This window comes from Erinaceus europaeus, chromosome 7 (assembly GCF_950295315.1).
Source record: "Erinaceus europaeus chromosome 7, mEriEur2.1, whole genome shotgun sequence".
NCBI classification, from domain to species: domain Eukaryota; kingdom Metazoa; phylum Chordata; class Mammalia; order Eulipotyphla; family Erinaceidae; genus Erinaceus; species Erinaceus europaeus.
This window is the reverse complement of record NC_080168.1, coordinates 50,207,941-50,234,049: the sequence shown is the minus strand read 5'-3', so window position 1 is coordinate 50,234,049 and position 26,109 is coordinate 50,207,941. Positions and strand designations below refer to the sequence as shown.

Below are 26,109 nucleotides of genomic sequence, written 5' to 3'. Positions count from 1 at the left end.
CAGACTGTGTATCTTATTGTCCAAAGGGTGCTGTCCCCAGCATCTTCCATCTTGACTGGAAGGCCTCTGAGGGCCACTGCCTTTCACTAATGTGTCCCCCTTCTACCCCTTGGACTGATAAGGCAATCTTATTCACCTCTACACCAATCTCCTCCCACAGGGCCTTCACAGGAAACAGGAAGTGGAGGGGGGGTTCTCTTCTCACCTGATGTCTGGTAGTATCACTGTGAGCATGAGCTCCCACTCTGAAAGGAGACAATCTAAGGTTGGAGACACAGTTCAGCAGCAAAGCACAAGGTCTGCATGCTTGAGACCCCAGGATTGAACCCTGGGCACCACGCAACGCTCTGGTATCTCTCTCATAAAAACATATAACTAGATAGATCTCGTTTTAGGGAGGTTAATAAGTCAGTCTTAAAAGGAGGCAATCTTGTCTCCTAAGGGATGTGTGCTGACTTGAACTGGACAGGAGTTTTTTTCTTGGTTCTTTATTCATGTAATGGTAACAATCCTTTGTTGAACACTGAGGAGGTTCTGAGATAGGCCCTGTGGTTACCATGATTAAAATTTAAAAACAAGTGCAGCTCTGTCTGAAGAAAAAGTTCATCTGGAGAAGAGAAAGATGCACTCCAGTGCAGGAAGTGCTAGAAATCAGCGGCAGGAAGGGGTAAGTCTGCCTGGGCTTCAGCTCAGAGTGGATTTGGCACATCAGTGCTTCAGAGTTATTGAAAGACTCTTGGCTTCGCTTTACTCGGCAATAAAATGTGGATAGCCAGACCTACCTCTTCAGGTTGTTGGAAAGATCAAACAACAAATGCATGTGAAATGTTTAACCGAGGACTGTTCCTGGTTCACTCCTGAGTCAACACCTTGGGCAAGTAACTTAACTCTTTTTTCCACAGCTCCCCAATCTGCAAATGAAGGCTTACACTTCTCTCAGACTTCTAGATCTGCCCATGAACAAAGGTTGCCTGAACACACCAAGAGGTAGTAGGAGGACAAAGGAGTGAAAGGCAGCAACCCTTAGAGGCCTTTTAGTCAAGATGGGAGACAGTGAGGTCAATATCTGCTGGAGAACTAGGTACATAGCCTGTGACTAAATATTCAATCATATGGCACCTTCTCTTCCCTGTGGTTCTTCAAAGGAGGTAGAGGTTGGGTATGGGGGTGACCCACAGGAACTGGCAAAGGGAGGGGAGGCCCCCATGAAGGGAACTGGGCCCTGACCCATGCTTTTAAGAACAGGTAAGACTCAAGGGGGCCAGGTGGTGGTACATCCAGTTGAGCACACACATTACCATGTACAAAGGACCTGGGTTCCTGCTCCCTACCTGCAGGTATAATGCTACATGATGAAGCAAAGCAGGTCTACAGGTGTCTCCCTGTCTCTCCTCCTCTCTATCTCTTCCTGCCCTCTCAATTTCTCTCTATCCTATCTAATAAAATAGGGAAGGAAAAAAAGGGGGGAAATGGCCAATGGGAGTGGTTGGATTCATAATATTGGCACTGAGCCCCAGCAATAACCCTGGTGGCAATAAACAAACAAACTCTATGGACCAAGGACCCATGTAGAATCAGGAAGAAGCATGGGCAAGAGAAGAGACCAGAGTGGATCCTGTCAATGCCACTTAGAATATAAAAGCCGGGAGTTGGGCGGTGGTGCAGCGGATTAAGCCCATGTGGCGAGAAGCGCAAGGACTGGCTCAAGGATCCCGGTTCAAGGCCCCGGATCCCCATCTGCAGGGGAGTCGCTTCATAGATGGTGAAGAAGGTCTGCAGGTGTCTATCTTTCTCTCCCCCTCTCTGTCTCCCCTCCTCCTCCTCTCTCGATTTCTCTCTGTCCTATCCAACGACAGCAATAACCACAATAATAATAACCACAACAATGATAAAACAAGGGCAACAAAAGGAGAAAAAATGGTCTCCAGGAGCAGTGGATTCATGCCCTGGCAATAACCCTGGAGGCAAATATATATATATATAGCCTGTGGGTCGTTCACTCAATGGAGGAGAGCACCACTGGTTTCAGGTCTTGTCCACGGCCCTCACAGCCACTCTCAATGCTCAGATGTCTCTCCTCAGGAGCCCACAACTCCCAACAGCAGCCTCTGGGGACCCCCATTCCCAGATGCCTCCATCCCACTGGGTTCCCCCATCATATCTGTCTACCAGTCTGAGCCCAGGATCCCTGAAGAACTGGGGACAATAACCAACCTAGCTCCATAGAGAATACTGGAGAAACAAGACTTGATGGCCCAGGTCAAAATGCTCCAAAGGAACAACCAATCATATCTTACTCATATTTTACATGCCACATAAAACAGAAAAAGCACATAATACTCCAAGACTAATCCAAGGGAGAAAAATGAGGCAGCTATGAGAAAATGGGGTGTGAGCCTATAAACATAAACCTGTGGTGCTGAAGAAGAAAAAAAAGGAAGGAAGGAAGGAAGGGAGGGAGGGAGGGAGGAAGGAAGGAAGGAAGGAAGGAAGGAAGGAAGGAAGAAAAGGAGGCAGTTCTGCAAAAGACTCTCATGCCCAATACTTCTAGATCTGATAACCCAAGTTCAATTCCCCAGTTGGACCACCATAAGCCAGAACTGAGTAGTGCTCTGGTCTTTCTTTCATTAAAATAAAATAAGTAATATTTTTAAAAAAGAAAAGTGAGAAAGGAAGGAAGAGAAAGGAAGAAAAAAAGAAAGAACAAACTCTCCTTCACAGAAAACCTCCTGCTCATTTTGCTCAGTTACCCTTATGTGCGAGCCAGCAGGGCGGGGTAGGGGTACCTACACAGGATTAGCAGTCACAGGCACCAGCAGTGAAAATGGAAACTCTGCCTCCCAGCTCCACCACCTCTGCCCAATTACTTGCAGCTCCTTATCTGTCTCCATCACATAGCACATATTAAACTCCTGCCTAAATAAACAGGCAGAAAGTACTAAAATTTCCTGGCAGGAAATTTCTGTGGAACCAGTCAACCACTCCAGGCCCTGGTCCATTACCAAGTAGTAATTGACAGGCCCGCCTGTCTCCAGTCCTGGAACCATCACCGCAGGTCAGGTCATCATTGCCCCTTCTAACTACCACTACTACCCCTGGCACCATCTTCTCCTGCCTAAGTGCCCCTTGCTTTGAAGACCTTCAGCCTAGAGATCTTCCTAAATCCCATATCTGGCCAACCTTCCCCTTCTTCAAGCCACTACAGTCTCTTCATTTGCTCTAGGATAAAGTTGAAGTGCTTTTATGTAACTGACAGCATCATGCTCTGGGCCCTGTGTACCATTGCAGGTGCCTATCTCCCCTTTTCCCATCTGGAATCCTATGTCCCCCCTCCCATACTTATTTCACCAGGTTTCCCAGAATAATGCTCACAATAGCCCACACTTCTTGAGTGTTTTCTGTGTACCAGATTGCCTGAAAGAACTCCGTGTTGTGGTCCAGGAGGTGGTGCAGTGGATAAAGCATTGGACTCTCAAGCATGAGGTCCTGAGTTCGGTCCCTGGCAGCACATGTACCATAGTGATGTCTGGTTCTTTCTCTCTCTCTCCTCCTATCTTTCTCATAAGTAAATAAAATATTTAAAAAAAGAAATAAATAACTCCATGCATTCACTACTTTTAACACATACAGTACTGCTAGTTCGTAACAGTGGTGATCTCCATTTCAGATGAGAAACCCAGATATGAAATGTTACCTATTTACCCAATGTCAGCCAGCTAGTAGAGTCAACCTGAATGCACAATGTCTGCCACCCCCAACCCCTTCTATCTCTGAATCTTTGGTATTTTTTTAAATATTTTATTTTAATGAGAGATACATAAATACAGAAAGACCAAAGTACTGCTCATCTCTGGCTTATGGTGGTGATGGGAATTGAACCTGAGACCTTAGAGCCTCAGGGATGAAAGTCTTTTACAGAATCATTATGCTGTCTCCCTACCCCTCTCTGAGTCTTTGTACAGGTGTTTTCTCTATCTAGAAGAACATCTGCTCTCTCATTTCTCTTTCCCACCCTTTTGTCAGTTAAGTAACTCTTCTTCATCCAAGTCCCCAGGAATGTCTCCTCCTCTCAACTTTCCCACTTGACTGCCCTTCCCCCACCCCACCCCCCAATGACAGTTAGTCTTCAACCTCCTCCCACCCCAGGAATACTGAGGCCCTGACGTGGCCCTCACACACTGAATCTGAGCTGGTCCTATGAATCACCACAGGCTGTGGCAGGTGTGATGCTAAGTAATACCCAGGGCTAGGTCATAAAATCTTACTGTTTCCACCCAACTCTTTCACCCTATGCCAAATCAGAGCCTACGTAAGAAGAACTTCATGCTGTGAGGATTTCTTGAGTGACTGGAGACAGAGATGCCCAGCCAAGCCCCGACTGTCCCAGCCATCCATGCCGCACAAACCAGAGGTGGGACGAAGAACTATCTGGAAGGTCCATCTTGGTTGGCTTTTCAGGTACTGCCAGCCTTGGTCACCACTTGATTACAACCCTCCAAGGGACCTCCCCCCACCCCAGGGGACCATGTAGCTAAGCTCACCCAACCCACTGAACTTTGATTTATTATTTTAAGTCTCTAATCATTATTAGGCTGTTTTGTGCTTCTGCCACCAGGGCTTTGCTGGGGCTTCACACTTATGTGAATCCTTTTTGTTTGTTTGTTTTTCCCAAACAGAGTGAAAGAGGGCAAGAGACAGAGAGAAGAGACCCAACTGCATTGCTCCTTTGCTCACAGAGCTTTCCCTTGGCAAGGTTGCCCATGTGGTGGTTGGGGCCCTAGCAGGGGTCCATCCACACAGGAAGGGGTGTTGCTGCCAGGAGAGCTAGCTCCCAGCCCCCAGGGTGGTTTCATTATGCCATACAGACATGTGTCATTCATAATAGGGATACATTCTGAGAAATGTGTCCTTGAGCAATGCTGTCATTGTGCAAACTTCATAGTGTAACTAAACAAATCTAGGAGGTAAAGCCTACTACACACATATGCCGCATGGGAGCGCCTGTTAGGACCGTGATTATTCACGTGGCCCACAGCTGGCCAAGATGCTAAGTAACGTGAGACTAATATAGACACACTTGTGAGCAACGAATGAACTGCATTTACATTCAAAGAAACCATAGTCCAGTGGTAAAGACAGTCCAGCAAACTATTGTTCAACACAGGGATATGAGCGTGGGTAGAAGGGAAGGGGCCCAGGAATAACAACAGTCGAGTGGGGTCCTAAACAACAAATGAAGGCAGTAGATGTGGTTGATAAAAGCATAGGGTGGGGCCAGGCAGTGGTGCACCTGATTAAGCACACATAGTAGGAAGTACAAGGACTTGAGCAAGGATCCAGGTTCAAGTCCTTAGAGGGGGAACACTTCACAAGTGGTGAAGCAGGAATGCAGGTGTCTATCTTTCTCTCTCCCTCTCTAACTCCCCCTCCTCTCTCAATTTTTCTTTGTCCTATCCAATAAAATGGCCACCAGAAGCAGTGGATTCGTAGTACAGGCACCAAGACCGTGGAAACAAACAAACAAACAAACAAAAAAGGCATGGGGCTTTGAGGTAGATTAGGTATTTCAATTAAATGTTGGATCTGAACTTACTTGTTGAATGACTTAAGCAAAGTTTCTCAAAGTCTCTTAGTGCCACCATCACTATCTAAAGAACAGGGATACTGCTTAGTTTAGAAGATAGTTGTGCGTATTGAGAGGGTGAAGGCACTGAACTTCAGTGGTGTGTGTGGTGTAGAACTATACCCTATAATCTTATAATACTGTAAACCATTATGATTCACAAATAATAAGAGGAGAAAGGGGAAAAGAAATAGGGGGAGGAGGGGAGAAGGCGAATAAAGGGACAAAGGGAAGAGAAGGAACAGGAAAAAGAGGAGGAGGTGGAGAAAGTTGTGCAGCTCAGGAGGTGATGCAGGGACTAGAATGTTGGACTTAAGAGAATAAGGTGCCAAGTTCAGCCCCCAGCAAACACATGTTCCAGAGTGCTGTGTTCTTTCTCTTCTTCTATATCTATCACATAAATAAATAAATATTTTTAAAAGACAGCTGAACAGTTTAATTAAGTACTGTATATAATGTTTATCACATAGTCTGTGATATGATAACTTTATTTATTTATTTTGCCTCCAGGGTTATTGCTGGGGCTCAATGTCTGCATTATGAATCCACTGCTCCTGGAGGCTATTTTTTTCCCATTTGCTGTCCTTGTTCTTTATCATTGTTGTTGTTATATTGTTGTTATTGCTGTCATTCTTGTTGGACAGGACAGAGAGAAGTCAAGAGAGGGGGGAAGACAGGGAGAAAGATAGACACCTTAGACCTGCTTCACCAATTATGAGGCAATCCCCCTGTAGGTGGAGAGCCGGGGGCTCAAACCGGTGTTTGCGCTTGGCACCTTATGCACTTAACCCGCTATGCTACCACCAAGCCCCCTGGTAACATTATTTACATGCCTGTACATATGCTCTCATGTTGGAGGAGTGCTATGGTGTCTTTGCTCTTTCTCTGTGTCATTTTCTGCCTCTCTTCCTCTCTCTGGAAAATAGGAAGAAGAAGAAAACAAAACAAATACAGACAATACTGCCTCTCAGTATTCTGCAACCTACCCCCTTTTACCTATATACATTTATCCTGAGACCAAAAGAATAAGGTTGATTTGAGCCTTGTTCAAATCTCCACTGTAAATTCCAAGGGCAATAAATAAGCATTTCTCCTTAAAAGCAAAAACAAAAGGTGATGGGGGGGTGGGAGGGGACACAATAACTGTCACCAAAGTACCAGAATGTGGTTGAGCATTCTTGAGTAGCCCACTTACTTCTTACAGCAGCACTCTGTGGTATAGGCAGCATGGTTTCTTCCATGAAATCACTTTACAATAATGATTAGCACACATTGAAACACAGACTCTGGGGTGATCTTTTCAGCAAGGAAAAAATGTGGTTAGATTTAACCGGCCAGAAAGAAGCTGCTCGCTGCCACACAGAGTTAATCTTCCAACCACTGTGTAAACATGTGAATAATCTCTGAAAGGGAAGATAAGCTGAAGAAGATAATATGGCTGAGTAGAACTGTTCAGGCATGCAGATCCCTTCAAGACTTTTACTAAATATTTGTGATTTGTGGAGGATGGAAATCCCAAACTGGATGTCATGAGACAAAGAACCTCTCTAGAAAAAGAGGCTCAGGGGTCCGGCTGTAGGTAGCACGGTAGGTTAAGCGCAAGGACCGGCATAAGGATCCCCGTTAGAGCCCCCTGACTCCCCACCTGCAGGGGGGTCACTTCATGGGCAGTGAAGCAGGTCTGCAGATGTCTTATCTTTCTCTCCTCGTCTCTGTCTTCTCTCCTCTTTCCATTTCTCTCTGTCCTATCCTACAACAACAGCAGCAATGACAATAATAATGACAACAAGGGTAACAAGGGCAACAAAATGGGAAAAATAGCTTCCAGGAGCAGTGGATTCGTGATGCAGGCACCAAGCCCCAGCAATAATCCTGGAGGCAAAAAAAAAGAAAGAAAGAAAGAAAAAGAAAAAGAGGCTCTGAAGCTTAGCTTCCTGTCAAAGAGGAAAGGTATCACTATCACCCTGGGTCCACACAGAAGACTGAAACCACACAGTAACTTATTTTATTTTTATCCCTTTGATGAGAACCCTGCTCAGCTCTGGTATCTGTTAGTGTTGGGGACTGAAAGTGGAATCTCTGAGCCTCAGGTATGCAAGTCTGTTGTGTGAACTACTTACTACACAATCTCCCCAGCTCTTCACACAGTAATTTAAACAGGCTAAGTTTAATGTCAAGAACTATGGAGGGAAGGGAACTGGAGAGGTGACTCAGTGATAGAGCACACTTTCTAAGAGTAAGGCCGGTGGGGTGGGGGTGGCGGGTGGTGGTGCACCTGGTTGAGCACACACAATGCGTAATGACCCAGGTTTGAGCCCCCCCCACCATCCCCACCTGCAGAGGGGAAAGCTTTGTGAGTAGTGAAACAGTTTTGCAGGTGTCTCTCTGTCTCTATCACCCCCTTTCCTCCTGATTTCTAGCTGTTTCTATCCAATAAATAAAATAATTTAAAAAAAAAAAAAAGAAGCAAGGCCCGGGATTTGATCCATGAGCCATATATGATAAACCAGTGCTCTGGTCTTTATCCCAATGAAAAAAATTGTTTTTTAATATTTATTTATTTACTGTATAGAAACAATACAACACTGCTTCACCACTTGTGATGGGGTTGGTGGGGAGGTTGGGGTGATGGGGCTTGAATCCAGGTTTCCTTGTGTAAGTGTACTCAACTAGGTGTACCACCCCTTTTCTCAAAACTTAAATTGGGAAGGCATCTGTTAAGATATAAAGAGAATTCTAAAAGAAAGATAAACTTGGAAGGGAGGGCTCTCCCCAAGGTTGGACTTCAGTGCTCACTGGAGAAAATCTGGTGGGCTGGGGAGACACCATAATGGTTCTGCAAGACTTTCATGCCTGAGGCTCTGAGGTCCCAGGTTCAATTCCCAGTACCACCATGAGCCAAAGCTGAGCAGGCCTCTGGTTTTTCTGTGTCTTTCTCTCTGTATCTCTCTCATTAAAATAAAATAAGGGTGTCAGGTGGTAGTGCAGCAGGTTAAGCGTAAGTGGCACAAGGTGCAAGGACCAGCTTAAGGATCCTGGTTCAAGCCCCTGGCTCCCCACCTGCAGGGGAGTTGCTTCACAAGCGGTGAAGCAGGTCTGCAGGTGCCTATCTTTCTCTCCCCATCTCGTCTTCCCCTCCTCTCTCCATTTCTCTGTCCTATCCAACAATGACAACATCAATAACAACAACAATAACTACAACAATAAAAAACAAGGGTAACAAAAGGGAAAATAAATAAAAATTAAAAAATGATAAAATAAATATTTTTTTAAGTGAGAGAAAAGGAAAAAATCTGGCTGCAACCTTGGGGGTGATTAATAACCTCAGGGCAGCAGGAAACAGCCCTCCGGTTGTGGGTGAGCTGAGACTAGTGGGCAGGTGTGCACAGGGCATTGGGGTGGGCAGCCTCTGACCAGAGAGGACCACTAGAAGGTGGTCAAAGGGTCTAGTGAGGGACTACATAGTCATCAAGATGCCACATTCTGGGCACAGAGTGGTGGTAGGGCACCAGAGATCCACAACAACAGCACAGGTTCAGTAAGAGCAAAAAAAAAAAAAAAAAAAGTATGATGTACCAAAGTTAGAGAGTGCCACCTGTGATTTCCTCTTTGATTTCTCAACTTTGTCCTCTCTCTACTAACCCAACTTCACATCATTCTCACCCAGCAGAAGTGCTTCAGGTCTAGTCCTTTAGCACACAGCAGCAGGTACTGAGGGAGGGTGGGGACACACAGGCCAAGAATGATAACTGACAAGGTGCCCAACATGGAAATAAAGAGTAAGAGGGGTCGAGCAGTGGTGCACCAGGCTAAGTGCAAGAACCCACTCAAAGATCACGGTTTGAGTCCCTCCTCCCCACCTGCAGGGGCGTCACTTCATAAGCAGTGAGACGGGTCTGCAGGTGTCTAGCTTTCGCTCTCCCTAACTCCCCCTCCTCTCACAATTTCTCCCTCTCCTATTCAATAAAATGGGGGGGGGAGGGGACAGCAGCCAGGAGCAGTGGATTCATACTGCTGGGACTGAGTCCCTGCGATAACCAAGGAAGGAGGATGGGAGGGAGGGAAGGAAGGAAAGAAGAAAGCCACAGTGAGGATTATCCTTAGTGAGACCTTGCTACCAGTGTTCTGACAGTGGCACACAGAGGCAGGCGTGGATCTAGGTGCCCAAGTTTACCTTACCTGTCAGCCACCACTGAACTTGAAGACAGGTCCCAAAATGTACTAGTTCTCCTTGGTGATTTTTTTTTCTTTTTTTTAAAGATTTTTTTAAAAATGTTTGTTTATTCCCTTCTGTTGCCCTTGTTATTGTAGTTATTATTGTTGTTGTTATTGATGTCATTGTGTTGGATAGGACAGAGAGAATGGAGAGAGGAGGGGAAAACAGAGGGGGAGAGAAAGGCACCTGCAGACCTGCTTCACGCATGTGAAGCGACTCCCCAGCAGGTGGGGAGCCAGGGGCTCGAACCAGAATCCTTATGCCTGTTCTCACACTTTGCACAACGTGCACTTAACCCGCTGCACTATTGCCCGACTCCCCCTCCTTGGTGATTTCATGTGGTCCTGTCAGCATTGTTCTTCTTGCATGCCTTATCAGACTAGATAGAGTTCCTTGAATATTTTTCCTGTTTTTTTCCCCTTTTTCTCTCCTTTCCTTCCTTCCTTCCTTCCTTCCTTCCTTCCTTCCTTCCTCCCTCCCTTCCCTCTTTCTTTATTTCATTCTTTTTCTTTTCTTATTGCCACTAGGGCTATTACTGAGGCTCAGTGCCTACACTACGAATTTACTGATCCCAGCAGCCATTTTTACCCAGTCTTTCTCCTTTTTTTCTTTCATTCTTTCTATTTTATTTGATAGGACAGAGAGAAATTGAGAAGGGAGAGGGGGGATAGAGAGGAAGGACAGGGTAGATAGCATAGTGGTTATGCAAAATACAGAGGTTCCAGCAATGCTCTGGTTAAAAAAGGGGGGAGGGCAGGGACCAAGGGTGGCAAACCCAAGATACATATTAACATGTGTGAGGACCTTGGCTTAAGTCCTCAGTTCCCAGTTGCAGGTGGGAAGTTTCATGAGCAGTGAGGCAGTGTTGTAGGTGTCTCTTTCTCTCCTTCCCCCATCCCTGTCTCTATTAGAAATAATAATAAACAAATGGGTAGTGGAGTTGTGCAGGCATTGAGCCCTAGTAATAACCTCGGTGACAAAAAAAAAAAAAAAAAAAAGAAGGAAGGAAGGGAGGGAGGGAAGGAGGGGCGAGCCAGCCAGTCAGCCAAACCCAGCAGGCACTGACACTATTCTCAGGACCTCTGGAGGCCATTGTGGGGTTTTGCTTTTAGCACACAGACATGCCAGATCACTTACAAACCATCTTAGTAGTTCCTGAATGCTTTCCTTCACCTCTGAAACCCTCTTCTACCTTCAGGTCCCTGCATATTCTAGATCAATCTTTTAATCAAGGTATAGTTCCACACCACCAAAGTTCTGTATTCCCATCCTCCCATCTCCTACATCTAACCACCACAGTTCTCCCAACTCTTAGAAACAGGTTGCTCACGTGTGTGTGTGTGTGTGTGTGTGTGTGTGTGTGTGTGTGTGTGTGTGTTTTGCCTCCAGGGTTATTGTTGGGGCTCAGTGCCTGCACTATGAATCCACTGCTCCTGGAGGCCATTTTTCCCATTTTGTTGCCCTTGTTGTTGCGCTTATTGTAGTTGTTATTGTTGTCAAGCTGTTGTTGTTGCTGGATAGGACACAAAGAAGTCGAGAGAGGAGGGGAAGACAAGAGGAGAGAAAGACAGACACCTGCAGACCTGCTTCACCACCCAAGAAGCGACCTCCCTGCAAGTGGAAAGCCGGGGGTTTGAACCAGTATCCTTGAGCCAGTCCTTGCTCTTCACACCTTGTGCGCTATCATTTGGCCCCTTTCAATCATGTTTAAAGAGGACACACTCTGAGAAATTATCACGAGACACTTCCATTGCTATGTAGACATCATAAGGAACGTGGACACAATGATGTGTGCTTACTGCCAGGCCACAGGATTCACTGTGCCACACCACCAAGTGTTCTAACTGGCAGCCTGTAACACCATCCCCAACCAAGACTGCTGCCCACCCCTTTAAAGTGTTGAAACCTAGGGGGCAGGCAGTAGTGCAGTGGGTTAAGCGCACATAGTACAAAGTGCAGCAGGGCGGTCACTTCACAGGTGGTGAAGCAGGCCTGCAGGTGTCCTCTCCCCCGTCTCCCCTCCTCTCTCGATTTCTGTCTTATCCAACAACATCAATAACAACAATAACAATAACGACAACAACAAGGACAACAAAATGGGAAAATATAGCCTCCAGGAGCAGTGGATTCATACTGCAGGCACCAAGCCCTAGCAATAACCCTGGAGGCAAAAAAAAAAAAAGTGTTGAAACCTGGCAGACTTGGTCTCCTATGGATGAAAGTCCTTTTAGGTTCTAGAACAGGGAGGTTTCATTTGTACTGAAGATCTTCTCAGGACGGGAGAGATAGCTCACTGAGGAGGGTGCCTGCATCGCCATGCACATGCAGCCCAGGTTTGAGCCTCGGTACCAAGATGGTGCTGGAGGAAAGCTCCAGGGCTACGATAGCTCTATGTTAATGGGGGTGGGGCATGGCTACGGAAAGAAGATTTGCTCTGATAAGTTCCTCCACAATCAGGTTAGTCTCCAAATTACTAAATTACTTATAGCTATCTTTACTTTAGCACTGGCAGATTCACCACTCATTTCACACTAGATTATGAAGAATAACCCAGAAACAGTAGTAAATTCAACAAGTTGAGGCCAGTCTTTTCTTTCAACATTGCAAACTTTTTGCTTTGGTCATGATCATCACTCTGCTGAGGATACACTTGAGTGTCTGATCTTCAACCCAAGTCGTTAGAAGTGTTTCCATATCTGGTAAAAGCCCTTCCTGAAATCTTGTTAGTTTCACTGTTTTCTGTTTAAGAGTTTATGTTTTCAGTGAAACAGCCTCCCTGACAGCTTCCATCATCATCTTCTTCTATTATTATTATTATTATTCAAGATGGTAGCTCTGTTGGAATGGGCCATGCCTGACTCGTGAGTAACAACCATCATTAATTTTCTACTTCTGTGATCCTTAATTGCATTTAGACTAGTTTCCAGGTCAGTCACTTCACATGGTCTCTTACTGGAAACTTAGAGGATTCTGTACACTCAGGGGACATGGAGAACAGACCACCAAGATTAAATCAAGAAGTTGGGGAACTGATGCCATCAAGTGATGGTAAGCACAAGATGCATGGGACTGCTGCTGCCATGGAACACAAGGATGCTGAGATGACTAAGTCACTAGTCACCAGTAACCTAGGCAACAGGAGATCCTGGACCCCTGCTGTGTATCTCTGACTGAAATGCAGCACATGACCACACATTCCACAGAGCCCTGCTACTTCAGAATAGGAACTCAGGTTCAGGTCTGGTAGGGATGGCCCGTAACCCCTTAATGTAAAATAAAATACTAAGGGGTTTGGGCAGTAGCACAGCGGGTTAAACGCACGTGCGCAAGGACTGGCATAAGGATCTCGGTTCCAATCCCTGGCTCCCCACCTACAGTGGGTCACTTCGCAAGTGGTGAAGCAGGTCTGCAGGTGTCTATCTTTCTCTCCCCCCTCTCTATTTTCCCCATCTCTCTCCATTTCTCTCTGTTCTAGCCAACGACAACAATAATAACAATAATAACAACAACAATAAAAACAACAAGGGCAACAAAAGGGGAAAAATAGCCTCCAGGAGCAGCGGATTCATAGTGCAGGAATCAAGTCCCAGTGATAACCCTGGAGGCAAAAAAAAAAAAAGAAAAGTTAACACCCTGCCCTCAGTGCGGCCTCATTCTTGTTCTTTGGTTACTTTTGAGCTATAACACTGGAGAGGAATATTATATAATTTTTTATAACAGCATACTGAGACATGTGCACTCGACCAGACCCTGAACTTTGTTTTCTAGCAAAAGCATTTAAAAAGTATATTTCCGGGAGTCGTGCAGTAGTGCAGCGAGTTAAGCGCACATGGCGTGAAGTGTAAGGATCCAGGTGCGAGCTCCCGGCTTCCCACCTGCAGGGGGGTGGCTTCACAGGTGGTGAGCGGGTCTGCAGGTGTCTATCTTTCTCTCCCCTTCTCTGTCTTCCCCTCCTCTCCATTTCTCTCTGTCCTATCCAACAATGATGATATCAATAACAACAATAATAACTACAACAACAATGAAAAACAAGGGCAACAAAAGGGAAAATAAACATTTTTTTAAAAAGTATGTTTCCCCAACACATTAAATACAGCAATCACTGGTATAAATTATATTTAATAAATGATAGTATGGAGTGTGAAGTCAGGCTATTATTAGATCTTAATCACATGAGAGTTTCAAAATTCATGTACTGACTAAATAAAATGAAATAGAAAAATGTAAAAAAAAAACAAAACCAGGAACTCAATAAGCTGTTTTGTGCTATTTATTCCTATTAATTTTTTTTTTCTCCAGGATTATTGCTGGGGCTTGGTGCCTGCACTGCTCCTAAAGGCTATTTTTCCCTTGTTGTTTTATCGTTGTTGTGGTTATTATTACTTTTGTTGTTACTGATGTTGTTGTTGGATAGGACAGAGAAATGGGGCAGAGGGTAGATAGCATAATGGTTATGCAAACAAATTCTCAGGTTCCAACATAAGCCAGAGCTGAACATTGCTCTGGTTAAAAAAAAGGACAGAGAAATGGAGAGAGGAGGGGAAGACAGAGAGGGGGAGAGAAAGATAGACACCTGCAGACCTGCGGCACCACTTGTGAAGTGACTCCCCTGCAGGTGGGGAGCCAGGGGCTCGAACCCGGATGCTTGCGCTGGTCCTTGTGCTTTGCATCATATGCACTTAACCTGCTGCGCTACCACCCGACCCCTATTCCTATTAATTTGATGAGTGTGCACATTCATGCACGAAGCCAAAGCCTCACACATGGATGTTTCCACAGTTCTAAACCAACTTTTCATTTAGATAGAAGGACAGAGAGCTAGAGAGAAGGGGAGAGACACCATAGCACTAGAACTTCCTCTGTTGCCATGCCACCTCCATGTGATGCCAGAGTTCAAACAACTTACCCAGTGAGCTGTTTCTCTGGCCCCTTTATTAGGTTTTGTTAAGCAAATGTCTTCATATTGTTCAGACCTCACATGTCACTTAAAGATGTATAAGGTAAAGAACTTCCCTTCCGTGACTAGGGGAATGGCTCAACTGATTTGAGTATCAGACTTTCATACCTGAGGTTCCCAGTCTGACTCCTGGCACTGCATGTATTGAAGTAGCACTATATATAGCTTCTCTCTCTCTCCCCCACTCCTGCCTCATGTGAAAATTCTCTCATGTAATAAGTGTCTTAAAAAAAAAAAAAGTGGTCCAGGAGGTGGCACAGTGGATAAAGCATTGGATTCTCAAGCATGAGGTCCTGAGTTCAATCCCTGGCGGCACGTATACCAGAGTGATGACTGGTTCTTTCTCTCCTCCTATCTTTCTCATGAATAAATAAATAAATAAATAAATAAATAAATAAATAAATAAATCGTTTTTAAAAAATGCCAGGTGGTGGTGCACTTGGCTACATGTCCACATTTCAGTGGGCAAGGACCCAGGTTCAAGCCCCTGGCTCCCCAACTGCAGAGGGAAAGTTTCACGAGTGATGAAGCAGGACTGCAGGTCTCTCTCTTCCCCTCTCTATCTCCCCTTCTCTCAATTTCTATCTCTATCCAATAAAAAATAATACAAATATTTTTAAAACAGAAACAAAAGACCCCCTTCCTCAGCCCACCTGCCCAGAGAATACCTGGTTCTCTCCTAAAGAACAATGGTACCTGTAACCTTTTTCTTGGAGAAGGGAAATACAGGAACTTCCAGGCATGTTAAAAGAATACAAGATTAGCATCCCTCTCTAACTGGGTGTTTTTTTGTTTGTTTGTTTTGCCTCCAGAGTTATTACTGGGGCTTGGTGCCTACACTACAAATCCACTGCTCCTGGAGGCTATTTTTTCCCATTTTATCACCCTTGTTGTTGTCATTATTGTTGCCATTGTGTTGTTGGATAGGAAGGACAGAGAGAAATGGAGAGAGGAGGGAATGACAGAAAGGGGGAGAGAAAGATAGGCACCTACAGACCTATTTCACCACTTATGAAGCAACCCCCCTGCAGGTGGGGAGCCAAGGGCTGGAACCGGGATCCTTATGATGGTCCTTGCGCTTCACGTAACGTAGCATGTGTGCTTAGCCCACTGCGCTACAGACCGACCCCCCTCCACCCCGTGTTGTTTTTTTAAAGATCTATTTACTGATGAGAGAGGCAGAGAAAACAAGAGCAGCACACCAGCATATACAGTGCTAAGATGGAACCTGGGGCCTCATACTGCAAGTACTGCACTCTACCTGCTGAACCACCTCCTCAAAAACTCCAACTAGACTTCCATGGAGATGACTAACATGCCCTAACAGTGAGTACAAGTTAGCATTTTTTTTTTTTTACAAGCTAGCTTTAAAAATCCAGTATAGATATGAGAATACAAAGAAATGAACTAAGAGTGGTACTTACAAGTTCCCAACAGTAAGTGGTGCAAGGCTGAAGAATCTGCTTAGAGATGGAAATAACAAAAGCAACTGAACTTTCAGTAAACATGCAATGGCTGTGAGAGGTTAAGGAACCCTAGCTACAGAGCAGCTTTGTACCCACCCATCCATGTTTTCCTATGGGCTTCACCAAAAGCACAGGAGTAATACCCTAAACACCGGCCAGGGGCGGGGGGGGGGGGGGGGGGGAGGCAGGCTTACTAAGGACAGTCCCCTCTGGTAGGCAGGGCTTCCTCATCCATGGCTGCCAGCATGAGAACAGAACAGAGAGAAATCACTAGAGGCACTCTTGGCCTTCTGAGAGTATACTACAGCTCTCCCCCACACTCCCCCCAAAAAATACTAGGGCAGAGCAACATGAAGGGCCTCTTAAGCTGAAGAATAAGAATTTTTCCACATAACACGTAACATCCAGCAGCTAAGTAGAGAACAGAAAGTACAGAGAGACTGTCATGGTTTTGTAAAGCTCATGGTTGAATACAGAGCACATGGGGGTCTCTCAGGTCTTGCTACTGGTAGATCCCAACTTCTGCTAAAGAGAAACTTGTGATGTTGCCCTTCTAATACGAAGTTCATGGTGATCTAAATGGAACTAGAACTGCAAAAAGTTCACACCCACTTTAGCCTCAGAGCATAATGATTCAGTTTCTTAGAGGGTGTGTCCTAGTGTCAGGGTAAATATTACTTCAGTCTCTAATGTTGTTATAGTGTCCAGAAATCAAAATTACACAGCATATAAAATAAGAAAATATAACCCAATATCAAGAGAAGAAACAGTTGATAAAAGTAGACAAGAGTAATTCCAATTTATAAGACAAGAACTTTAAAATCTACATAAGTATGGCAAGTGAATAAGATGGGCAGTGATGCATCCAGTTGGGTATACACATTACCAACCTGCAGGGAAAGGGTGGAAGCTTAGTGAGCAGTGAAGCAGGGCTACAGGTATCTCTCATTCTCTATCTCCCCCATCTCAATTTTTCTCTATCCTGTCAAATAAAATAAAATAAATAAGGAAAAATGGCCTCTGGGTACAGTAGGTTTTTGGTGCAGGTGCCAAGCCCCAGTGATAATATTGGTGGTAAGAAAAAAGAAGGAAGAGAAGGAGGAGAAGGAGGAGGAGGGGGAGGAAGAGGAGAAGGAGGAGGAGGAGGAGAAGCAGAAGAAGAAAAGTGGAAGAAGTAAAAACTATGCATGGCATAAGGAATTTTAGTAAAGGTTAAACACTAACTAGAAGGGATGCATGCACTCCTATGTTCACAGCCGCATTATTCATAATAATAGCAAAAGTGTGCAAGCAGTCAAAATGACCATCAAGAGATGACTGGCTAAAGGAGTTATGGCATTTATACTCCATGGACTATTACTCTACAAAAAAAAAAAAATGAAATTGTGTCCTTTGGGACAAAATGGATGGGACTGGAAGTGATACACATAAACTTGTGAAAACAAAAACAGAAGCAAACAGTTTCTAACACTATGAGAACTATGGTGGTTATCTTTGAAAGCATGGTAGGTGAAATTTGATGGTGGATGCAGTGTGGAACTATAACCTGTAATCTTACAATCTTGTAACTCTTAATCACAAATAAAAAATGAAAAAAAAATCAAGGTGGGAGAGAGACTGGACCGAGCAACTAAGATGCTGGAATGATATAAAATAGTCTAACGAATTTGTGTTTCAAGGGCAGGAACAGCTATTCTCATATCTGACATGATAGACTTTAAAATACATAAGATTAAAAAAGATAGGAATGGACACTACTTAATGCTCAGAGGATCAGTCAATCAAGAGGACTTAACAATTATTAATATCTATGCACCCAATGAGAAGCCATCTAAATACATCAAACTTCTACTGAAAGAGCTACAGCAATATATTAACAGTAACACAATCATAGTAGGGGACTTCAACACCCCACTATCTCAACTTGACAGATCATCCAGGCAGAAAATCAGTAAAGACATAAGGGAGCTAAATGAAGAGATAGATAAACTAGAACTATTGGACATTTTCAGAGTCATTCATCCCAAGAAACTGGAATACACATTTTACTCAAATCCACATGGATCATTCTCAAGGATAGACCATATGTTAGGCCACAAAGACAGCATCAGCCTATTCAAGAGCACTGAAATCATCCCAAGCATCTTCTCAGACCACAGTGGAATTAAACTAACACTTAACAATCAACAAAAGATTAGTAACAGTGCCAAAAGGTGGAAGCTAAACAGTACACTTCTTAACAACTTCTGGGTCAAAGAGGAAATCAAGGAAGAAATCAAAATGTTTCGAGAGTTCAATGAAAATGAAGACACAAGCTATCAAACTATTTGGGACACAGCTAAAGCAGTCCTAAGAGGGAAGTTCATAGCTATACAAGCACACATTAGGAAACAAGAAAAGGCACAAATAAACAGCCTGATTGCACATCTTAAAGACCTAGAAGAAGAACAACAAAGGAACCCTAAAGCAACCAGAAGGACAGAAATTACTAAAGTTAGGGCAGAAATAAATAACATTGAGAATAGGAAAACCATACAAAAGATCAATGAAAGTCAATGTTGGTTCTTCGAAAGAGTAAACAAAATCGACAAACCTTTAGCCAGACTCACAAAACAAAAAAGGGAGAAGACCCAAATAAATCGGATAGTAAATGAAAGAGGAGATATCACAACAGACACTGCAGAAATTCAACATATCATGCGAGGCTTCTATGAACAACTATATGCCACCAAGTTAGAGAACCTGGAAGAAATGAATGATTTCCTAGATACCTACCAACTTCCAAAACTAAGTAAAGAGGAAGTGGATAACATGAACAGGCCCATCACAGCTAATGAAATTGAAACAGTTATCAAAAATCTTCCCAAAAATAAAAGTCCTGGACCAGATGGTTTTACAAATGAATTCTACAAAACTTTCAAAGAAGAACTAATACCTCTACTTTTAAAAGTCTTCCAGAAGATTGAAGACACTGGAATACTCCCTGCCAGCTTCTATGAAGCCAACATCACCCTGATACCAAAAGCAGACAGGGACACAACCAAAAAAGAAAACTACCGACCAATATCTCTGATGAACATAGATGCGAAAATATTGAACAAAATTCTAGCCAACCGGATACAGCAGTATATCAAAAAGATTGTCCATCATGACCAAGTGGGGTTTATCCCAGGCATGCAAGGTTGGTTTAATATACGTAAATCAATCAATGTGATCCACCACATCAACAAAAGCAAGACCAAAAACCACATGGTCATATCAATAGATGCAGAGAAAGCCTTTGACAAAATACAACATCCCTTTATGATCAAAACACTACAAAAAATAGGAATAGATGGAAAATTCCTGAAGATAGTGGAGTCTATATATAGCAAACCTACAGCCAACATCATACTCAATGGTGAAAAACTGGAAGCATTTCCCCTCAGATCAGGTACTAGACAGGGCTGCCCACTATCACCATTACTATTCAACATAGTGTTGGAAGTTCTTGCCATAGCAATCAGGCAGGAGCAAGGAATTAAAGGAATACAGATTGGAAGAGAAGAAGTCAAACTCTCCTTATTTGCAGATGACATGATAGTATACATGAAAAAACCTAAGGAATCTAGCAAGAAGCTTTTGGAAATCATCAGGCAATACAGTAATGTGTCAGGTTATAAAATTAACATTCAAAAGTCAGTGGCATTCCTCTATGCAAACACTAAGTTAGAAGAAATTGAAATCCAGAAATCAGTTCCTTTTTCTATAGCAACAAAAACAATAAAATATCTAGGAATAAACCTAACCAAAGAAGTGAAAGACTTGTATACTGAAAATTATGAGTCACTACTCAAAGAAACTGAAAAAGACACAAAGAAATGGAAAGATATTCCATGCTCATGGGTTGGAAGAATTAATATCATCAAAATGAATATATTACCCAGAGCCATCTACAAATTTAATGCTATCCCCATCAAGATCCCAAGCACATTTTTTAGGAGAATAGAACAAATGCTACAAATGTTTATCTGGAACCAGAAAAGACCTAGAATTGCCAAAACAATCTTGAGAAAAAAGAACAGAACCGGAGGCATCACACTGCCAGATCTCAAACTATATTATAGGGCCATTGTCATCAAAACTGCTTGGTACTGGAACATGAACAGACAAACTGACCAGTGGAATAGAATTGAGAGCCCAGAAATGAGGCCCCACAGGTATGGACATCTAATCTTTGACAAAGGGGCCCAGACTATTCAATGGGGAAAGCAGAGTCTCTTCAACAAATGGTGTTGGAAACAATGGGTTGAAACATGCAGAAGAATGAAGCTGAATCACTGTATTTCACCAAATACAAAAGTAAATTCCAAGTGGATCAAGGACTTGGATGTTAGACCAGAAACTATCAGATACTTAGAGGAAAATATTGGAAGAACTTTTTTCCGCATAAATTTTAAAGACATTTTCAATGAAACGAATCCAATTACAAGGAAGACTAAGGCAAGTATAAACCTATGGGACTACATCAAATTAAAAAGCTTCTTCACAGCAAAAGAAACCACTACCCAAATCAAGAGACCCCTCACAGAATGGGAGAAGATCTTTACATGCCATACATCAGATAAGAATTTAATAACCAACATATATAAAGAGCTTACCAGACTCAACAACAAGACAACAAATAACCCCATCCAAAAATGGGGGGAGGAATTGGACAGAATATTCACCACAGAAGAGATCCAAAAGGCCGAGAAACACATGAAAAAATGCTCCAAGTCTCTGATTGTCAGAGAAATGCAAATCAAGACAACAATGAGATATCACTTCACTCCTGTGAGAATGTCACACATCAGAAAAGGTAACAGCAGCAAATGCTGGAGAGGGTGTGGGGTCAAAGGAACCCTCCTGCACTGCTGGTGGGAATGTCAATTGGTCCAACCTCTGTGGAGAACAGTCTGGAGAACTCTTAGAAGGCTAGAAATGGACCTACCCTATGACCCTGCAATTCCCCTCCTGGGGATATATCCTAAGGAACCCAACACATCCATCCAAAAAGATCTGTGTACACATATGTTCTTGGCAGCACAATTTGTAATAGCCAAAACCTGGAAGCAACCCAGGTGTCCAACAACAGATGAGTGGCTGAGCAAGTTGTGGTATATATACACAATGGAATACTACTCAGCTGTAAAAAATGGTGACTTCACCGTTTTCAGCCGATCTTGGATGGACCTTGAAAAAATCATGTTGAGTGAAATAAGTCAGAAACAGAAGGATGAATATGGGATGATCTCACTCTCAGGCCGAAGTTGAAAAACAAGATTAGAAAAGAAAACACAAGTCGAACCTGAAATGGAATTGGAGTATTACACCAAAGTAAAAGACTCTGGGGTGGGTGGGTGGGTGGGGAGAATACAGGTCCATGAAAAATGATGAATGAAATAATGGGGGCTGTATTGCTAAATGGGAATCTGGGGAATGTTATGCATGTAAAAAAAAAAAAGAAGTAGAAACGCAAAGCAGAAATTGACTGAGTTTGGAGTATGGCACCAAAGTAAGAAAGCAGAAGTATACTAGAGTTTGCAGTGAGTACCTCCCTAATACTTCCTCTCCACTTTTCCAAGCTTTGGGTCCATGATTGCTCAACAATTTGTTTGGCTTTGTATGTTAACTCTCTTTTTAGTCACCAGGTTCCAGGTGTCATCAGGATGCCGGCCAGACTTCCCTGGATTGAAGACACCACCAATGTGTCCTGGAGCTCAGCTTCCCCAGAGACCCATCCTACTAGGGAAAGAGAGAGGCAAACTGGGAGTATGGACCGACCAGTCAACGCCCATGTTCAGCGAGGAAGCAATTACAGAAGCCAGACCTTCTACCTTCTGCAACCCTCAATGACCCTGGGTCCATGCTCCCAGAGGGATAGAGAATGGGAAAGCTATCGGGGGAGGGGGTGGGATATGGAGATTGGGTGGTGGGAATTGTGTGGAGTTGTACCCCTCCTACCCTATGGTTTTGTTAATTAATCCTTTCTTAAATAAAAAAAAATTTAAAAAAAATCATACAAACAAACAAACAAAAAAAAAAAGAAACAGAAAAAAAAAAAAAAAGAAATCCCATAACTTCAGGGGGCTGGGCTGTAGCACATAATACAAATGCCATTAACTTCTTTGTCTAGTCATCTGTCAATGAGTATTTAGTTTTTGCACTTTAGCTATTGTGAATAGTGCAATTATGAACACAGGTATGCATAAATCCTTTCGAGTAAGTGTGCTTTCATGTCCTCTGGATACATGCCTAAGAGTAGTATCACAAGATCTTAGGGTATTTTTAAAAAATATTTATTCCTTTTTGTTGCCCTTGTTTTACTGTTGTAGTTATTATTGTTGTCATTGATGTCGTTGTTGTTGGATAGGACAGAGAGAAATGGAGAGAGGAGACGAAGACAGAGAGGGGGAGAGAAAGATGGACACCTGCACACCTGCTTCACTGCTTGTTAAGCGACTCCCCTGCAGGTGGAGAGCCGGGGTCTCAAACCGGGATCCTTATTCTGGTCCTTGCGCTTAAGCTGCTGCACTACCACCCAACTCCCGATCTTAGGGTATTTAAGGACTCTCCATTCTGTTTTCCACAGGGACTATACCAGTTTGTATTATCACCAATGGTATACCAAAATCCCTTTTTCTCAAGATCTTTTTTTTTTCTTTTTAAGATATTTTTGACCATATATATATTTTTTGCCTCCAGGGTTATTGCTAGGGCTGGGTGCCTGCACTACCAATCTACTGCTCCTGGAGGCTGTTTTTCCCATTTTGTTGCCCTTGTTGTTGTTACTGTTGCCATTGCTGCTGTTGTTGTTGGACAGGACAGAGAGAGGAGGGGAAGACAGAGAGGGGGAGAAACACACACACCCGCAGGTGGGAAACCGGGGGCTTGAATTGGTATCCTTACACCACATGGTCCTTGCGCTTTATGTGTGCTTAACCCGCTGTGCTACCACCCGGCACCCCTTATACATCTTTAGCAAAAGAATTAATCCACAGATCACGGCAGTATAATGAACTCCAAAGCAAGATAAATACAAAGAAAACCATATAGTGGCACAGAAGACACATTTCTCCAAAGAAAATAAGTCATCAATGGTCGGCAGGGTTGGGGGACAAAGATATAAAAAAGAGATTCACAGGGTGGTAAGAAAATAATAATCTGCCCAGTACTGTTAAGGTAGCTATGTATCATCACATATCTGTCTCAAACCACAGAATAAGCACTACTAAGACCAAACCCAAACTATTGACTTTGGGTGGTAAAGTTGTGGCAATACAAAATGAATCAAATGCTCCACTCCAGGGTGTATGAGTGTGTGTGTGTGTGTGGGGGGGGGGGTTACACTAATAAAGGGAAAGTTATACATGTGTAGGAACAGGAAGTATATGGAAAATTTCTGTGCCCACTTCTCAATTATGTTGTGAATCCAAAACTATTTTTTTAAAAAATTAAGTCTTTTTATTTCTTTTATTTATTTTTTTTTCTGCCTCCAGGATTATCCTGGGGCTCAGTGCCTGCACCAGAAATCCACTGTTCCTGGAGGCCATTTTTTCCCATTTTTGTTGCCCCTGTTCCTATTATTACTGTTATTATTATTGCTGCTGTTGTTATTGGATAGGACAGAGAGAAACTGAGAGAGGACAGACTAAGGAAGACAGAGGTGGGGAAAGACAGATACCTGCAGACCTGCTTCACCACCTGTGAAGCAATCACCCTGCAGATGGGGAGCCAGGGGCTCGAACCAGATTTCTTACACTGGTCCTTGTGCTTCGTGCCCCCTCCACTTAACCTGCTGCACCACCGCCCGACTTCCACGTTGCGCATTCTCTTGCTCTTCTCAAAGACAACCATAGTTCTGTCAGAAGTTTTTAAAATTAATTTCAGAATGAAACCATTATTTTTAATATTTTATTTATTGGATAGAGACAGAACTTGAGAGGGAAGGGGGAGACAGAGAGGGAGAAAGACAGACACCTGCAGATCTGCAACACTGCTCATAAAGTCCCACCCCCCCCATTCGCTTCACAGACGGTGAAGCAGGTCTGCAGGTGTCTATCTTTATCTCCCCCTCTCTGTCTTCCCTTTCTCGCTCCATTTCCCTCTGTCCTATCCAACAACGATGACAATATTAACTACAACAACAATAAAAAACAAGGACAAAAAAGGGAAAATAAATTATTTTTTAAAAAAAAGTTTTCCCCCTGCAGGTGGGAACCATAGGTTTGAACCAGGGTACTTGCACACAGATGCACCATCACCTGGACCCCTAGAATGAAACAATTATTTTAAGACTGTTGTTCAAACAATTCCCTAGGACAGTAGTTTCAAACTTTTCTGATAGTACATCCCTATTTGGCAATGACGTTTTTATCACACTCCCACATTTACAAAATTGTTATTACATTTTTATGTACATTATAAAATATGCAAAAGTAGGAGGGGGACAGAGTATAATGGTTATGCAAAAAAAGAATTTCATGTCTGAGACTCCAAAGTCCCAACTTCAATCCTCAATACCACCATAAGCCAGAGCTGAGCCACGCTCTGGTAAAAAGAAATAATATTACTAAAAATGTAAAAAATAAAAGGGGGCCAGGTGGTGGTACAACTAGTAAAGCACACAAGTTACCATGTATAAGGACCCAGGATCAAGTCCTCAGTCCATACTTGCAGAAGGGAGGTTTCACAAGGGGTAGGACAGATCGCTGGTATCTCTCTTTCTCTCTCCCTGCTTCAGTTTCTATCATAAATTTAAAAATAATAATAATTACAACAATAAAACACATACAAAAATAAAAATTACAAAGAGTTGGAAATTCATATATATAAAATTTTTGTTTGTTTGTTTTAACCAGAGCACTTCAGCTCTGGTTTATGGTGGTATTGGGGGGGGGGGTTGAACCTGGGACTTTGAAGCCTCAGGCATGACAACCTCTTTGCATAACCATTATGCTATCTACCCCCACCACAGTTAAAAGTTAATGTAAGTAGAAGTCCTAGTATCTTCTCCCACACTCCAGACTTTCACTCCCTCCCCTGGATGCATGTGTCCCATGCTGAAACCACCCCACCAGGCCATCAGGAAGAGAAATGAGCCCTGATCACAGGTCACTGGTCAGTGAGTGACTCAGGGAGTTTGGAAAGTGGAGGAAAAGGGGCAGGAAATGACTAAACTGCTATCAAGTTCCATGAAATCCTGAAGTTTAGTATGGGCTATAAATGTCAGCATGACTATCTCCCCCCTCCTTACACCCAACCCTAATGACCAACACAGTGGGATGCTAGCCTCTCATTCCCTCCACAAACTTCTCAGCCCAAGCTCCAGCCTTATAGGGTTTTTCACCTCCTTCCTGCTGCCTGAGGTGATCATACATTCATTTTGAGTTCATCTGGCTACAGATACTAAAGACATAAAATAAAAAATATAACATACCCATATTTCTCCCAGAATCTGGTTAGGGACAAGCCTGGCTTTCACTAGGAAAGACAGTTATCTAAAATATATTAGGAGGCTGGGCAGTAGTGCATTGGGTTAAGCACGCATGGAGCAAAGCACAAGAACTGGAGTAACAATCCCAGTTCGAGTCCCCAGCTCCCCACCTGCAGGAAGGTCATTTCACAAGCAGTGAAGCAGGTCTGAAGGTATCTATCTTTCCTCTCCCCCTGTCTTTCCCTCCTCTCTCGATTTCTCACTATCTTATCCAGCAACAACAATAACAACAACAACAAAATGGGGAGAAAAAATGGCTGCCAGAATCAGTGGATTCATAGTGCAGGTACCAAGCCCCATCAAAATAACCCTGGAGGCAAAATAAATAAA

General features: G+C 43.4%; 1 protein-coding gene across 1 annotated transcript in view; it reads right to left on the bottom strand.

Annotated features, from left to right (window-relative positions):
• The window catches only part of GPRC5A (G protein-coupled receptor class C group 5 member A), a 76,635-nt gene that overhangs the window by 42,777 nt on the left and 7,749 nt on the right, over nucleotides 1–26,109 (bottom strand). The window lies entirely within an intron of this gene.